The sequence below is a fragment of the Dromaius novaehollandiae genome, chromosome 3 (genome assembly GCF_036370855.1).
Source record: "Dromaius novaehollandiae isolate bDroNov1 chromosome 3, bDroNov1.hap1, whole genome shotgun sequence".
Lineage (NCBI taxonomy): Eukaryota > Metazoa > Chordata > Aves > Casuariiformes > Dromaiidae > Dromaius > Dromaius novaehollandiae.
The window spans coordinates 50227960-50243880 of record NC_088100.1 but is presented as its reverse complement, the minus strand read 5'-3'; the positions used below and the strand labels follow the sequence as shown (position 1 = coordinate 50243880).

Below are 15921 nucleotides of genomic sequence, written 5' to 3'. Positions count from 1 at the left end.
GAGTTCTCTTGGCATTCAGTCTCTGAAAAACCACAGTATAAACTATTCATGCTGCTTCTTACATCTGTCAAATCAAAAATTAAAAGCCATAAAAGTGTAACACTGAAAATATGGCATTAGAAAGGATAAAGGTGGCCTTTGTAAAAATAACAAGGAAAGTATATTAGCCAATAAAATATTCTAACTCTTCATTTAAAAGTGCATCATGGGTAGGACAGAGATGACTCTGAAGTGTTGCTACTCCAGTATTACCCCTTTCCCCCATCAAAACTTGAATAGGTCCAAAACCATACAATGCAAATCACGATTCTTAGTGTAGCAGCAAAACCACAGCAGTTTTTCAAAACAAACAAACAAAAAGATCCGTATCATTGTCCAGTCTCAAATATCTGAACTTTGAAGTCAGAGAGGGAAAAGTACCTATGTTGGTCCATGTGGTTTTTGAAACCAGGGTGAAAAATTCCCCCCAGTAAGAAACCAAGTGGAAAAAGCGTTCCTTGGAGGAGAAGAGGGGGTGGTGGCAGGAATGCTGAGCACGCGGCGGGGGTCCGTGCTGTGCTGTCTTCTGGGTCGAAGGCACCCGTGGGACTGAGGCTTCCTCGGAGGGACTTCATGACGGGAAGCAGCTTGATTTGCTGGACTTGGAGCCGGAGGGGGTGGTGAACGGCCCAGCTCGTGTCAGTCGGTGAAGTGATGTGGTTTGCTCTGCTCCCGTTCTCCATGCAAGGTACCCTGTCAGCGCGTGTTCCTGTAGAGCAGACAAGAAGAGCGGGTCAGAGATGGTGGGAGGTGGCTCACTGCAGGTGACGTGGGCAAGGGCATGAGCCCAGGAAGCACGGACAGCTGGGCACAGGCATGGCCCTGCTGCTTCAGCCTCAGCTGGGCCTCTTGCTGCAAAGGACCATTGGCAAATGAAGCCTCCTTTGCAGCGAGGCTGCTGGAAAGGAAGGAGGAGGAATTCCTGTGACAGAAAGCTGGAAACCAATATAATAATAGTTCATTCTCTGTGTTTTATAGAGCGCCTTTCATCCTACAAGATCACAGGTGAATAATGATACTTTGCAATTATACAGTACCCTTCACCCCTTGATCTCAGCATGTGTTACAAATCTGGGATGTACCACTATCTCCACTGCCCAGGTGGAAAAATGGAGTGAGAGAAGGAGAGACATTTGGGCCAGAATCCCACAGCACCTGGGATGGTAAGAGGATGGGAACAGCACACAAGTCTCCCAACTCATAGTTGCTTGCTTTTGCTATTAGACCTGGATGCCTCCCAGAAAGCCAGATTTCCTCCAGCCCTTTAAAGGCAGCTGAAAATAGCATTTAGAATATTAAAACTGCAGTTTATTCCAATGCTCTATATGTTTCTAAAGCTGTCTGTAGTGCAGTTCAAGTGGCAGGGAGTTAGCGGACTGAGATTTCATTTAGTTCCCCTAAATAACAAATGGAGTTTACCTTCTCCCTTCTTTCCTTTGCTTTGACTGAAACACTAAGCTCTCTGTTGAGGACTGCTCCCAGCATCACTACCATCAGTATTCACATTCAAATTGGTTGTTCATCTTGTGTGTATGCTGTATAGTCATTTAAGATAATTGTGCACTTTTGCTCCCAGAACAGTAAAGGTTTCTAGAGTTATCATGGAGCATCGCAGAAATGCTTGGAAAACTTCTCCTCACAGCCTGGCCTCCACCTCTCTTGCAGAAGAGGGCATGTCTACACTGCGCATCCCAGGGTGCTAGAGACACCCACGCTGGACAAGCTGGATGGGATCTCAGGCACAACAGAGCCACATCAGTAGTACAGCTAGACAGTCCTAATTCTTCTCACTGAGAAACTGGGAACAATACCTGGAGACAGCTCCACTCTCACGCAAATACACATCCTCCAGTAACAGAGCTAACTCCGTTCAGCTATGTCCTGTGTGTACCATGCATACAAACTGAAGATATCCCTCTATGGCCTTTCCCCAAATCCTTAGTCATGCAGATAAGTGAGGTATACTCAGCATCAGCATATCCAAGCTGCAATGAGGGAGGTCAGGACTGAGCTCCCCAAACCTCAGCCCCCTCTTGGGATGGCCTGCAACTGGCCTCCTCCCACTTATGCCAGCAGGACAGCAGCTGCAGTGCTGGGGAGGATCACAACCAGCAAAGCACCGTGACTGACACTGCTTAGTCTGACAAACAGAATTTGAATAACAGCATCTGAGGACCCAAATCAGAACTGAGTGTTACTCTCACAGAGGTAGAGTGCTACCAAGATCTGATACTTTCAGTGGTAAATGCGTGCACTTCTGTGGACAATGTATAAGAAGAGAACAGAACCCTTCACTGCTAGAGCAGATCACAGAATTAGGCAAAGAGTTTAATTCATAACCCCTTTTTCTATATAGCAGCTACTGGGTGATATACCATGACTCATTTGCTCCTGCTTTCCTTGTCTCTTGACCATGTAGCTTGCCACCAGCGACTGTCCTGTGTCTCCAAGCAGCATGCTTTGGATGTTGTCTCCTGAGATGGAGTCCACTGTCCCTTAACGTCACAAACTGAAATTCCAAAGCACAGCATTAGCCTTCATTTTGGCCAGGTTTGGGTCATGTCATCCTTCTCAGTCTGCTCCGTGATCTTCCCTTCACACTGATTCCCTTCTGATCCCTCTCACTGCTGTGCTTGTAATCCCCTGCCAAACTACCACTCTTCTCCAAGCAGAAAGTGGAGGCACATTGAATATGTTGACCAGCGTGAACTCCTAGAGCATGGAGGCCACTATATCTAGGCTGAAGATTAACATTTAGAATGTAGGGCAATATGCCCAGAGGAATGAGGAGCTTTGTGCATACAGAGACAATTGTTGACAAGAACTAGACTGAGAAATGGGATATATCCACTTCCTGAGCACTTCCCACAAAATATACGACTGCTTTCTGTCACTTTCTTAGCTTGAAATCTTGTTCTGAGGTCAACTACAAAGGGAAGCAGAGGGGAAAAAAATCTACAGTCTCTCTATAAAACCTCAGTCTGCACTTCAGGTATTTGGACTGTTCTTCTGTTTCCATACATCAACAGTAATGAATTTCCATCTTTCACTAATCAGTCTCAAATGGCATGGCACAGCACAGAGCGATAGGTCGTTTGGGAGGAGGACGTAAAGATGTCTACTAGCCCTCCATGCTTTCTGCTTGGAGCAGTTAGCTGGCTTTGTAAGACCCGTCCATTTTCTCCTACTCCAGATAGACTCAGGGTAACGCAGAGCAGATGGGAGAGAAGCATCTTCCCCCATGACTGGTCCATATGTCAGTCACCTTGTTTGATGAATGTATCTTTGTAGTAGTGAAGTGAAGGAATAAAAACCCATATCAGGCATAGCATTCAAAATTTTAGAAAGAAATGAGAACACTGTAGTCATCACCACTTCACAGTTAGACATACACCTCGTGCAACACCAGCATGCACGACCAGCACAATGAAGTCAGCTATTTATATCTCCCCACAGAAACAAATGACTTTTCAGGAGAGCAACATGAGCTCTTCACCCCAGCTGAACTTGCACCCAACACACATCAAACGTTGCTTATCAGACAGAAAGATTGCATCACCACAAAAGAGTAATTTTCATAATTCTAAAGTCATAGAGTTGAGCTTCTGTGAGTTTCACCGGGTTTTGTCTGCTTTCCAAAGCTAAAGAGGGGTTTGATGGAAGATCACCTAGAAGTCAGAGGTTGGCGTGGAAGAGATGACAAGAAGAGAAAAAAGTAGAAAGGCTCCTTTCCACCTCAGTGTTATTGCAGGGGAAAAGAGGAGAGTAACTTGGCTGAACGCTGACCTGGTGCAGGCAGGTAACTTGGAGGTTCACCTGTGCAACTTAGATACAGACACAGGGCACCTCTGAATGGTAGGTGAGAGCTGCACTAATGCCCTCTGCTAGTCATAAATTGAGCAATAGCCAGCTGTGAAACAAGCTGCACCAATGGAAAGCTTCCTCTTTGGTTTCAGCCCTGACACGTAAGGTTTAAATCCTTACATAAATACTTATGGTTTTGTCTTGCTCAAAACACCACAGAGTTAGAGATTGGCAAGGCACACTAATGACTGTGGCAAAGCTTCCCCAGCAAGCTTTCCACTTCCCTTTCTCCACCTTCCCAGTTCTTTTCCAGTTGCAGTGGCTGCTGCAGACCTACAGCCCTCCCTCCTGGGCAGCCCCTGGGATTGGTGCAGCAGGAATTTTGGCCCGGTTTGGTAGAGCCATCTGCTAAAAGTGCTCCTAACAGGCTCCACTCCCTGCTTCATGCCTCCGTGCCCAAGGAGCTGCATAGCTCACCTCAGAGGGTAGGTCCTTCTCCTTATCTCACACACCCAAGCACCAATCCATGCATCTCCACTCCTAGCACTGCCCCGCTGGCTGGGTGTTACTATGCTGGCAGCACGCTCCTGCTGGCAGAGACAACACCCGAAAATAGCTGCTTTGATTCGGTTCCTTCCCCCAGTCACGTCCTACCTTCTCAGAAGTGCCATGCCATTGATATGGCTTTGGACACACGCATGTGTGCACGCACAATTTTTTCCATGGTTACTCTCATTCTTCTCTCCATTGAATATTTCTGTTTCCAGATTTGCAACATATTGTTCAGAAAAAATATAGAGACTGGGTGGGAAGGGGTGAGGCAACAGTTGATGTGGGCTGGCACAGCAGAGTTTTCAATCATTTAGCACAGCACTTCATTCAACTAGACAATGAATACTGAAGCTGTTGATGTGCTAGAAAATGCCTAGTCCACCTGGGACACGCATAGCCCTGGAGTAAAAACACAGCAATTATTTTCTCAGGGAAGCTACACTGATGATAAACCACAAGAGTGCAGCTAAAGTCAGCATGGGAGCAAGCTCAGCCCTGGAAACACTCTAGAGTCATCTGTTACTTGTAATATTTCTGTAATTTAATTGGTTTTTTAGCAATTCTTAAAGCAGTTCAGGCTTCCCCATTAGAACCTTCCCCTCTGAATACTTAATGATTTATCTCTGCATAAACTAACTGAAGGGATGCCGCATTGCAAGAGTCAGGAGAAGCCTTTTGCATGAATGGGATAATAACTTGGCTCCTTATACACTGTCCCTTTCCAGGCAAACTTCCCTTGATTTCTAAGGTGGTATTTTCCTCCTCCTCTGGCCCTGCAAGCTACGGATCCTTCTTAACTTTGGGTCAGATATGCAACTCTAGCTCTCCTGCCTACCGAAAATAGAGATGTAATCTGAGCAGACATTGTGACTTCAAGGAATGCTTTGGGGAAGAGGCTTGGAATTTGTCCTCCTTGTATGTCTAGGCAGAAGAAATGCTGGGGACAGCTTAGCCATCCCCTGACTGTGTGACTGAATGATGGTGGGGAGGCACTAGAGGCCACACTTGCAATCATATCGAGTCACTTTGTAATTGTGGAAGGACTTTGAGGGAGAAACATGAACTGGAAAGTACAAGGACTGCTGTGTACTGACTCCTGCTTCCCTGCATCTATTTCTAGAAAAGTCTTCAGGGAAATTGCACCTGAATTTCACATCTACATTCGGCCCCTTGCTGGCACATTTAGTACCATCTCTCACTAAACTTTCTCAACATGCTTTAAATTGAACCCTGAAACTAGCTACTGAAGTTAGGAAGAGGGAGGTATGTTACCATGCCCTTGTTTTGTAGCAAGGAAATGTAGGAAATACAGTTCCAGGTTCTCCTTTGTGCTCCTGCACATCACAGATGAAATGCATTTCTTAAAAAGTGGGAGCAAAGTGATCATCACTGTGGAAGAGACTCAGAGAGCGACCAACAGGATGTAGGCTCAGTGCTCCCAGATTTACCAGGCTGCCAGTGATATTGGAGAGAAATGAGATACAAATCCAACCTTCCACTGTACTCAAAATCTGTGGCAGTCTTTCAAATCTGGCTGTCTAGAGCCTGCTCTTCACCGCATTTGTTCCTGCAGCCAGGATCTGCTGTAGAGAGACAGCACAAGGCAAAGGTAAAAGGTGCCTCTTTGCCCCATTATGCATTTCCATAAAGACGGTGCCAAATACAACCAGGGCCTCCAAAATGAGAGTGGTGTTGGCCTGGGTAAGCTTGCAGCAATTCTTCATAGCCAGTGGAAATAGGATTCCCTAAATTTAACAGTGAGCAGCCACATACTTGGATGAGTGGCCTGGGCCTGCTGTAGAGCCCCTCCTGCATCATAAAGCAGCAACACAACTTTGCTGTTTGACTTGTTCTACACAGACACAGAGGACAGAGCACATACTCTTCCCCTCGGATTTACATTTTCCTGGCAAAACTACTGCCACTAGGATCCCATGCTCCATCATTTTTAAACTTCCATTGCTCCATGTCACTATCACTGTTCAGCCTTTTGTGAAGGCAATGCCACACTAAATTGCACTGCTTTCTCCTTACCTTGCCTCATGTTTCTGAGAGAGGAGCGGTGGATGCAAGCATTCACCAGGGCTCACTAACTCCAGCCTGGGGAGACCTTGTGCTCCTTCCCAGGAAGCAAGTAGCCCAGCAGGTCCGGAGTTAGGTGCTCTGAAACACACCTTGGAAGAGCCTCTTGTCCACCAACCACAGGGGGAGGCAGAGGAGACCACTCTCGGTAGGCTAAATTGAGCATTTGGGTTCAGTTCCCCAGATTTCAGCATCAGTGTTGCTCTCAGGCTTCTTTATTGGTGTCATCCTTCTCCAGCTATACCACTTTGTATAGTAGCAGTCTCCCCAGAACCACTCTGATTTTTTTTTCATATAATGTTATACCCTTTCAAAGAAGTCCCTCATGTTTTTATTCTTTATAGGACAAATGCTCAATGAGTTCATGAAATTTGCCTTCATTTTCAATCTGAACTAAAGACAAAACCCGTGTCAACTAGTTCCTTCTGCCCAGCCCCAGACAGAGACAAGGGTTCTCTGCTTTACCCTTTGGGGCATTTTGAGATACATACTCAAGTCCTGCAAAGTGGAAAATGCTGTCACCAATCCAGACTTCTAACCTCAGCTGTACCACATGCTGTCTCTGCCTGTGACCATTCAGCACACCACAGAGCCTGCCTGGGCCGGATCCTGTCCTGGTTTACCTTGGGGGTGATGGAACGTATCTCCACAACAGCAAGGCAGCAGACTGCCCTGCACCAAGTGCAGCACTGGCATGTTTGGCAGAACTGTAAGAGCTTTGCTTTGCCCCCCCACAGTGCCTCCTATACAGATCTGGCAGAAGACAGGATTTTTCATTAAACAACAGGGGTCAAGTTTTCAATTAATTCTCCCATTCTGCTCTGGGATAAAGCTGAAACTTTTCACGGTTCTTTTTGCAAAAACAAAGAAAAAAAACAAAAAACAAAACAGAAAAACTAAAACAGAAGGGAAATCAAATGCAGACAATTTCTCCTCGCCTTCCCCTGAAAGTAGGAAACCATGGGGATGTGATAGCCCTTCTTAAAGTCTCTGATTTTGTCTGATTCAGAAGAGAAACTTTAGCTTGAAATTTTCGCAACCTCCTGTGAGTCCAAACCATCAGGCTTTTGGCTATTCCAAGGGGCTTCTCAGTTTTCCTGTCAGAGCTGATCTTTCCGGTTAATCTAGTTAAATAGCCAGGCATATTAACTCCGAGTGGCAGGGAAAAGGCAGAGTAGCTGCGACACTAGCCCAGGTTGGAAGTTCTACCTCTGAACCTGTAGGAGAGTCAATGGTAATCATGAATGCCATACTTCCCCTGTATTCTTCCTCAGGTGAATTGGAGAGCAGAAGGGTTATGCATGGGCCTTACATTTTCATCAGAAATTCCATTGTGGACCCCCAAAAAATAATAATCTTCCTTTCTTTGCTGAAGCTGCCTTGAAACTTTTTAGTGAAAGGTTTCAGAGTCCAACATCATCAAGCAATCAACATTTTCCAACTAAAACTCCCTCTGTTCAGAGCTGACCTGAGCTTCAGGCCAAGCATGGCCATGGCGGAGCCTGGGCAGAAGGGGCTGAAGGGCTTTTTCGAACACTTCAGCTCTTGCACGTCCCAGGTCGGAGAGGACAAGGGAAGCGGCAGGAGCAGAGAGGAAGGGGCCATGGTGGCTGTAGAGATCCCCTGGCTCAGGACCACTTGGCCTGCCCTCAGCCTGGCTATTCCTGTCAAGCTTTGTGCCGCTCCAGACCTATCAGGCATATGAGAAACCGAAGTTTGGAGTTATATGCAAATATGGCAATCCCAACTTCTTTTGTTGGAAGAAAAGGCAGAAAACCAGGTCAAGGCATGATAGGGGCTGAAACTGGGCCCGCTCCTCTGCTACTCTGCCCCAACTCTGTCTGCAGATGGGGCGTTTCCATTGAAGGATGCTGTCCTAGGGCAGGAATCAGCAATTATATTTTCTTTTCCCCAGCTTGAGACTGAATGTGCTGGTAGGGACCCAGCAGGAGCGGGGAGATGCTGCCTCACAAGCCAACAAGCTGCCATGGTTGAGCTGCCAGGCAGCATCTTGCCCCTGGGGGAGGCAGAGGTGCTCAGGTCTGGGTCCCAGCGGCATCTGGAGCTGAGCCTGGGCAGCAGAGGACACTGTCCCTCTCACAGCGAGGCCCCGGGGATCACCTGAGGAAGGGAGAGCTTGTCCCCCCCGTGGGGTTGGGGCTCCCCCTCCGCAGGGCAGCAGCCGAGATCACATCGCTCCCCATCCAGCCCAGCAGCTCCCAGGACCTTTCCCAAAGCCTCCACAGGTGCCAACTCTGGCACTGCTGCCCCAGATGCCGGGTCAGACCCCATCGTGCTCAAGGAGGGCACTGATTTTACACTGGTCCAACACCATCCGCATGGAGTCCCCATGAGTCTCACAGCCACATTCGGGTTCGTTTCAACCCAAACAAGAGCAGATGCAAACTCAGCCAGCTTCAAGGCTCAAGGGCAAGGAGAGGGGGGACTCAGGTGGCCAAAATGTCAGGCAGATTATACTATTCAGAGAAGGAAGAGGAAAAATCAACCCAGAACATACAAGGAGCAAGTGGGTTGGACCTAGAATATACCAGAGATGCAGTGCCAGGTGCCTTAGGTGTCTCTGCCTCATCCCCAGCGCTGTCAGTCTAAGCAAACTACACTGGCACCAGTCAATATTTTAGAATTTTCCCCCACACATCCCAGCCCCCTCAAGAAAAAAGAAACAATATTTTTGCCATCAAGAGAACTGGTTCGATAATAATTGGTAAACTGTTGCAAATAGTACAGAATTGGCATTTTAATTGAACTCAGAAAGTTAGGTTCAGAATTCAAATTTTCAGTGATCTCATCATGTATATTTTCTTCTATAACTAACATTCAAGCATCTCTCAGTCAGAGATGTTTGTCTCAATTCCTGTGGGAAAGGCTTTTTTTTCCTCCTTTGGATAAGAAACTTAAAAGTGGCAGCACAAGTGGTTCGTGAAAGCTTATAAATATTTGAAGCATAAGCATGCAAGAGATCATAATGATACAGAGTTTTACATTTAACCATGTGGGCTACAAATAAATAGCTGAAAATTGCTCCAAACATAGGTTTAAATATCAATAGGCTGATGATGGGATGCAGGGATGCAGATCTTCCCAGAGAGGTTGGAACTTGATAGTTGTTTCATACTGCACCACTCAATCTCTACATCCTTTTTTTGTTTTTTTGGAAATGTGTGCTTCCATAAGAGATGATTATATTACACAGCCCGAAAGTCCAAAACAAGGACTGGAAGATGAAATGTAGCGGGGTGGGGGGTGGGGGGTAGGGGGGTGTTCTTACAACAAATGCAGTTCAGCCTCTTTGAGTCTACATAATTTGTTATTGTAGGTTGGCTCAAATTTAAGACAGTAATGTTTCAGAAACACTTGGAAAAGTAAGCCAGCTGCAGGGAGGATATCGTTACAAATTGAGACACATGTTGTACAGGAATACCATTCTTTTCAAATACCAAAATCATGTCTGGGGAAGCAAAGCCATGCAAACGAGTCAGAGACAGGACCTCGTTCTGCAATGTGCTGAGTGCTTTCAACTCTCATTAGAGGCACTGATAGTTGAAGGCACACAGCACTTCACAGGATCTAGCCCAGATATTTAATGAGCTGAATTTTTCAGGGTAGATCCAAATGTTGAATAGTTGAGGGTGCCGTAAAATGTCAGAGTTTACCTTGATCCCCTTCTTTCATTAGATGATCACACACACTTCCAAACACAACCTCTAGTCATGTGAGTGAAATGCAGCTCGTTATCAAAAACATAATGATGAGTAGGCCTGAGCTGTGAGGCTTTGATTGATGGAGGCACTCAGGAATGTGCTTAACTTGCCTGTTTTGCTGTGTGGGACCTAAAAATAGGCAGGGAGAGACTCAGCTGGTAATCTGGAAATAAAAAATATTTCAGGAAGTCTTATTTGCCATAGTGAGATTTCTTCCTGATTTCTGGCTCAGATGGCTTTGCTTCTACTTTGCTTGATTCTCCTATACCTTTTTTAGTCGGAATGTAATTTTTTCTTAAAACCTATTGCTCACTGCTTGATTATGTCCAACTCTTTCACAGCAACAGTTCTCAAAACTGTTCTGCTCCTTTCTGGCCCACTCTCAGGAGTTGCTCCTAATACTTAGAAATAGTTTAAAATTATAAGCTCCTCACAGTTCTTCCGAGTTCACAGTTCAGCACTGAAGTTGGCCATGGCTGTTTCAGGGTCAAGCTTCACAAAGACAATTAGGTGCTTAAATCCTTATCTGATTTCAGTGGCAATGAGACATATTGTCCATGATCTCATCCTCTGAATGTAAAGGCAACCATTGTCTCTGATGATGTTTTTACAAGGTCTTCATCTGTTTTATTGTGGTCTTTGTTGTTATGGTCTCTGTATTTAATCATGAGTTGCACCTTTTTTTCCCATAAACTTTCCCTGCAACATTGATGTTGGTAGCACAATAGCACAAGAAAAAACTGATGTGATGAAGAGCTAGAATCTCCTTATATGCCCATTTTACACTTAACACTTTTGAATGCAGCTGAATCTGCTTTATGCTGACTTAGATGAGAGGAACATAGGCCTTGTATCTCTCAAAGTGCAGGGTCAGACTCTAAAGCCTCACAGTTATGAGTAGCCCTATTGTTTCAATATGAATGTGAGTTGTATCAGCCTAAGGAATGTCATGGATAAGATATTTATTTCAAATGATTTTCTCTCCACAAGACAATTAAAACTAGTAAGGGCCAGCAAGTGCCAAAGTGATCTCTGAAGCCGGTGATTCGAGACCTTGGGAGGTACCGTTTAGGCTACAGTCTCCAGGAGCCAGACCTGCTGCAAATTTCTGTGAGTGTGTCAGTGGAGCTATAGCATTTTTTTGCTAGCTGAAGATCTGGCCCTGTATTTTGTTTGCAAAGAGCCCTCAGTGCTTTGCAGTTTTGAAAATCAGACCAGGTATAGTTATTTTTAAATGGATTCAGGAACCAAATTTCACATTTGAAACCTATGCCCTGGAAGGTTTTATGGAAAAGCAGAAGGATCCTATCAGAAATTAGCACTTGTTCTTTTGATTTCAAAGCATGTACAGTCATCTACAGCACCGTACCACAAGCCTGCTATTTACTGCCATTGAGACGGAAGTTAGCGCTCCCACACCCTGGCAGCAAGATGCGGGAGCTGAAAGCTAGTCTAGAAGTATGTCATTTTATACTTCATCATTTTGAGAACTGGTTTTTTTTCTGGGAAACCCTTTTTCTAATTTAATATATCTGAGAAGCTACCCAGGCAATTTTGAAACGTAAGATCACGCTGCTAGTGCCAGGCAGCTCTCAAGGGCAAAGCTTCAGTTCCAAGCAAATGTGTTTAAGGCTTTGTGGTGTTAACAGTCTCTCCTCTCTCCCTTAGAATAAATGGAAAATTTCTGAAGTCTCATAAGAAGCCAGGTGAAGGAAAACTTCTGAACTAGAAGAGTAGGTGTTAAGTGTATGAGTCCAATTACTCTGCTGATTTAAATTAATTTAGCACCAATGGAACTATATCCAGTTAAAATTAGCTAAAGCTCTGGCCCATAGCACTGCATCGACAAAGATAAGTAGCATAGAATGTGTAAACATATAAAACTGTTTTCAAGTACACCTGTAGAGTCACATTCTGTCTTGATCAGAGCAATGAGGGCAGGGTAAGATGCTAGTAGATAGATGCTACAGTGACACAAGAGCTATAAAAACTCTTAAGACAGAAAGGAAGGTTAATAGCTATTCTCCTTTCCTCAGGAATCCTGACCAGAGCAGGAAATTTTGTGCTGGACTGTTATGGGCTGGGGAGTTCACAGTGGGATATATATTACTTCTGCTCTGAACTGGAGCATTCTGCAGATTGTATATTTTTACGACTACAATGTATGGACTAGACAGCTGGAGGTTTGGGCCTGTAACTCAGCAGATGTTGACCCTAGGACATATGGGTTGGCTCAGTAGGTGGCCATATTCCTACTATTCCATACTTCTGGGAGAAATTCTGCTTACACAGGCAAAAAACCTCCTTCCTTTTCTTATCCCTCTCCCCTCAACATAGGACTAGTCAACACACGCACATTCAAGCACACACACACACACCCCCAGAGGCACAGAACCTAGCTGTCAGTTTAGCATGTGCCATTTAATTTTCTACTTCATTTTACCAGAACTACTATGTCAAAGCCAAGTGGCCCTTAGCATTTTGACTTACTTGCCTTAAAAACCTTGACAGCAAAACTTGAGGGTTAAAATTGATCCTGCCTGGATGTAGAGCATGCAGTCAGGCAACACTAACACAGCTAATTTTAGAAAACTCACATTGCTCAAACTTGAAACAATTACATTCAAGAAAATATTCTTCTTCTTAGCTTCATTCCTGTATCATAGTGAGGCTTTGGCACTGAGACATCTTTTGCTGGTTGTTTGAATTGCATCGAGCTATAACAGCTTCACAGTCCACATCCTGATGGAGAGACTAAACTTTAACATCAAAGATTATGTTGCTGATTAGCACTTCCAATAATCAAGTAATTGGTACATTAAATAATCCTGAGTTTGGCTACTTGCCCCAACAGGTCATGCTTGCATTGATTTCTTTTTAGAGAGTCCATGTTGCTATTCCATGAATTCAATCTGCCTGTCCAGAACTCTAGTGTAAAAATATTTGGCTAATTTCCTTCATTTCATACAGTTTGATGGGAAATAAAATCCAGGAAAAGTTGCACATTATGGCAGTAGGTTCAGATTTTCCAATAAGGGGAGGTGGGGAGCAAGAGAGAAAAAGACAATTCCCTGGACTTTTTCTTCTCCCAGGTTAGTGTGGCCAGTGCAATATAAAACTCCAACGGTCCAAGTCAACAAAATCATTAGGGCAAATCCTAGGCTTTTTGTATTTTATTCCTACTAGGGAACAAGAATTTCTCGAAGGCTGTCAGTGTGCAGTGAGGGATCCTCCTCGCAGCTGTACTGCTGAAGGAGCAGAGGGTTATCTCCAGCCCTCCCATAGACTGGGCAGGAGGAACTTGTGGCTCTGACGGAGGTCAGGGCTGTGGTCTAAGACGCTGTGCTGATGCTCCATCTCCACACTCATCCCCTCTGTACAGACACATACCAACTCTGAGTGCTAGGAAGCCTTCACAGACAAACTTCTTGAGGGCCAGAAAAATAAGCAGCCCCCCCGAACTGGCTATTAGTAGCACTCGCAAAAGGAGGCCGTGCACGAAACCAAAGAATCCTCACCTCAAATCAATCATCGGAACTGTATAAATCAGTTATGCGTGCCTTGAGAGTCTCAAAACCCACCAGCATTTCACTGTGGTACCCATTGGAATGAGATGGTTATCACACTGTTTATTTCTGCAGAGTATTTTGGGTATCCTCTTTCCCTGGAAATATACAAAGATCCTGGTCTCACGTATCTCTTGTATAGAGGCTACTTCTTTTCTTTTTGTGGAGAAAAGAGGGGACCAACACAGAGTGACTAATAGCCATTGCTATGCTATTACACAAACCCCCAGGACACAGCAGACACCTAGGCTGGGCTTTGTCTCTCTTAACTTTCAATGTCTATGTAGACGTCTATGCCTGTGCCAGTCACCCCTAGTTTCCTTCACGACAGAGAGCAATCCTATGGCACAATTCATCTAATCTGTCTTAGTTGTCAACTTTAGGATGAGCTCAACTGCCTCCCTGAAGTGCACGTTTCTCTAGGTTGATTTTAAAGAGAGTTTAGACAATTAGCTCAGCTGTGTCTTCATTACAGATGTCTATATTGGATCAGATTAATCTTGCCTGGCAAACAGGCAATCTTGCCTTTCCTGTAAGACAAACCTTACACTGAGACAAAGAAAAAGAATATAAAACTGTCAGTGAGTACGAAAATGGTTATTCCTGAGGAAAACCAAAGTGGCAGTTCTTGACATTTAGAGAATATAAATGGTTGAAGACAATAACTGTGTGATAAAGCATCCTTTTTGTCTTTTCGATGCAGTTTGTTGAGTTTGTCCACTTTCTCTGTCAAACACTATCCTTGAACTGACGTCATGTAAAATTGTGTCAACAGGAAAAAATAAACAAGCCAGAGAAGCCAGAACTCTCTCTGAGCTTAAAGGCTCTGACTCCGAAAGATGCTGAACTCGCTCCGGGACCAGGACCTCAGAGCGGTGGCATTACTGCACCCTGGATGGTCCAGGCGAGCATAGAGCATGCAGAAGTAAATACACACCATGAAGCAGCCTGTCTTCAAATACAGTGTCAGCACACAAATGTTCAAGTCTCTTTACATGGGCTAGAAACAAAACATAGATATATCAGGAGCTTGAGGAAGGCAAGAAAGAACGTGGTAACCATAAGATTAAAGAAAAGGCATGCAGTCAAATAGCCGCATTCCCGCTAGATCAAAGCACTACCCCTAGGTGAAACATAGGTATATTTATGAATAGACAATCTTTCAAGCTCCAAAGGATGCATGCTGGGAGCTACAGTAAAGATCTTGATGCTGAAATAACCAAATGATAGAATAGGTGGATGTGTAGTCCACAGCTCTGGGTGGGGGGAGTCCCCAATAGCATGGCCTAGGGGAGTATAAAGATTTTAAATACTCATTTAGCTTCTGAGTTATTGTATGTGTTGATTATTAGTCCAAGAAAGTTACAGATGTCCTCTGTTCTTACAAATGTATCTTTTAAATGTGTCAGCACATGCCTAGAGCAAAGAATAATGGCTCTGTTCCACCAAAGAAAGTAAATAAATACTGTGGGGGATCAAAGGAAGTAACATTTCCGGTGCTGCAGCCTGAATAGGGAATTCAACGGTCACAAAATAAAGAGGCAGCCCTGGCTATATTGCACTATTTTTGATAGTGCAATTAGCCTGCACTGATGCAGCAGGGAGATACTGCACTATCCCAGATTCCAGTGTGTGCTATCTACCGCAGTGGATGCCAAGCTGTTCAAGGCAACGTCCGTGTTGCACTGCTGCAGTCACTATTTGCGCTACCAGGGACAGGGATTTACTGGAGGCTACAGAGTATTCCACAACTGTAATAAAAACTGGCATGTCACCAAGCCACATCCGGCAAATCATCAGTGTTTTACTGCTGAACAGATTCTTGTAACACCCACCATTTTCCCTTTTTCTGAAAGAAGCTCTCCATGCTTGTGAATCTAAACAAATGCAATTACACTTGTTTCTTGTTCACAGGTTTGAAGCAATAGACATATATTAAACTAACAGTTTTATAAAGGCACTGTTTTATCAGAGGGATTCAATAGGGTGGGAGTAAGGAATGGAGTGGGGTTCTGCCTCTGCAGCATTGTCTTTGGACAAGCCACAGCTGTTGGTGGACTTATCCGTATTGCTGCCTCGCCTGGAAGCCCTTATCAGAAACCATAACATATATACCAGCTGTGGGACCAGGGGAAGTATCAACCGTTTTTCTAGAG

At 44.7% G+C, this 15921-nt stretch overlaps 1 protein-coding gene across 3 annotated transcripts in view; it reads right to left on the bottom strand.

Annotated features, from left to right (window-relative positions):
• Positions 1–712: 712 nt before the first annotated feature.
• Positions 713–15921, bottom strand: part of SOBP (sine oculis binding protein homolog) — a 118945-nt gene continuing 103736 nt past the window's right edge. For all 3 annotated transcript variants that reach the window (XM_026119907.2, XM_026119909.2, XM_026119908.2), the window contains one exon: positions 713–748. The gene's annotated coding sequence lies outside the window, so the exon portion shown is untranslated. The remainder of the gene's footprint in view (positions 749–15921) is intronic.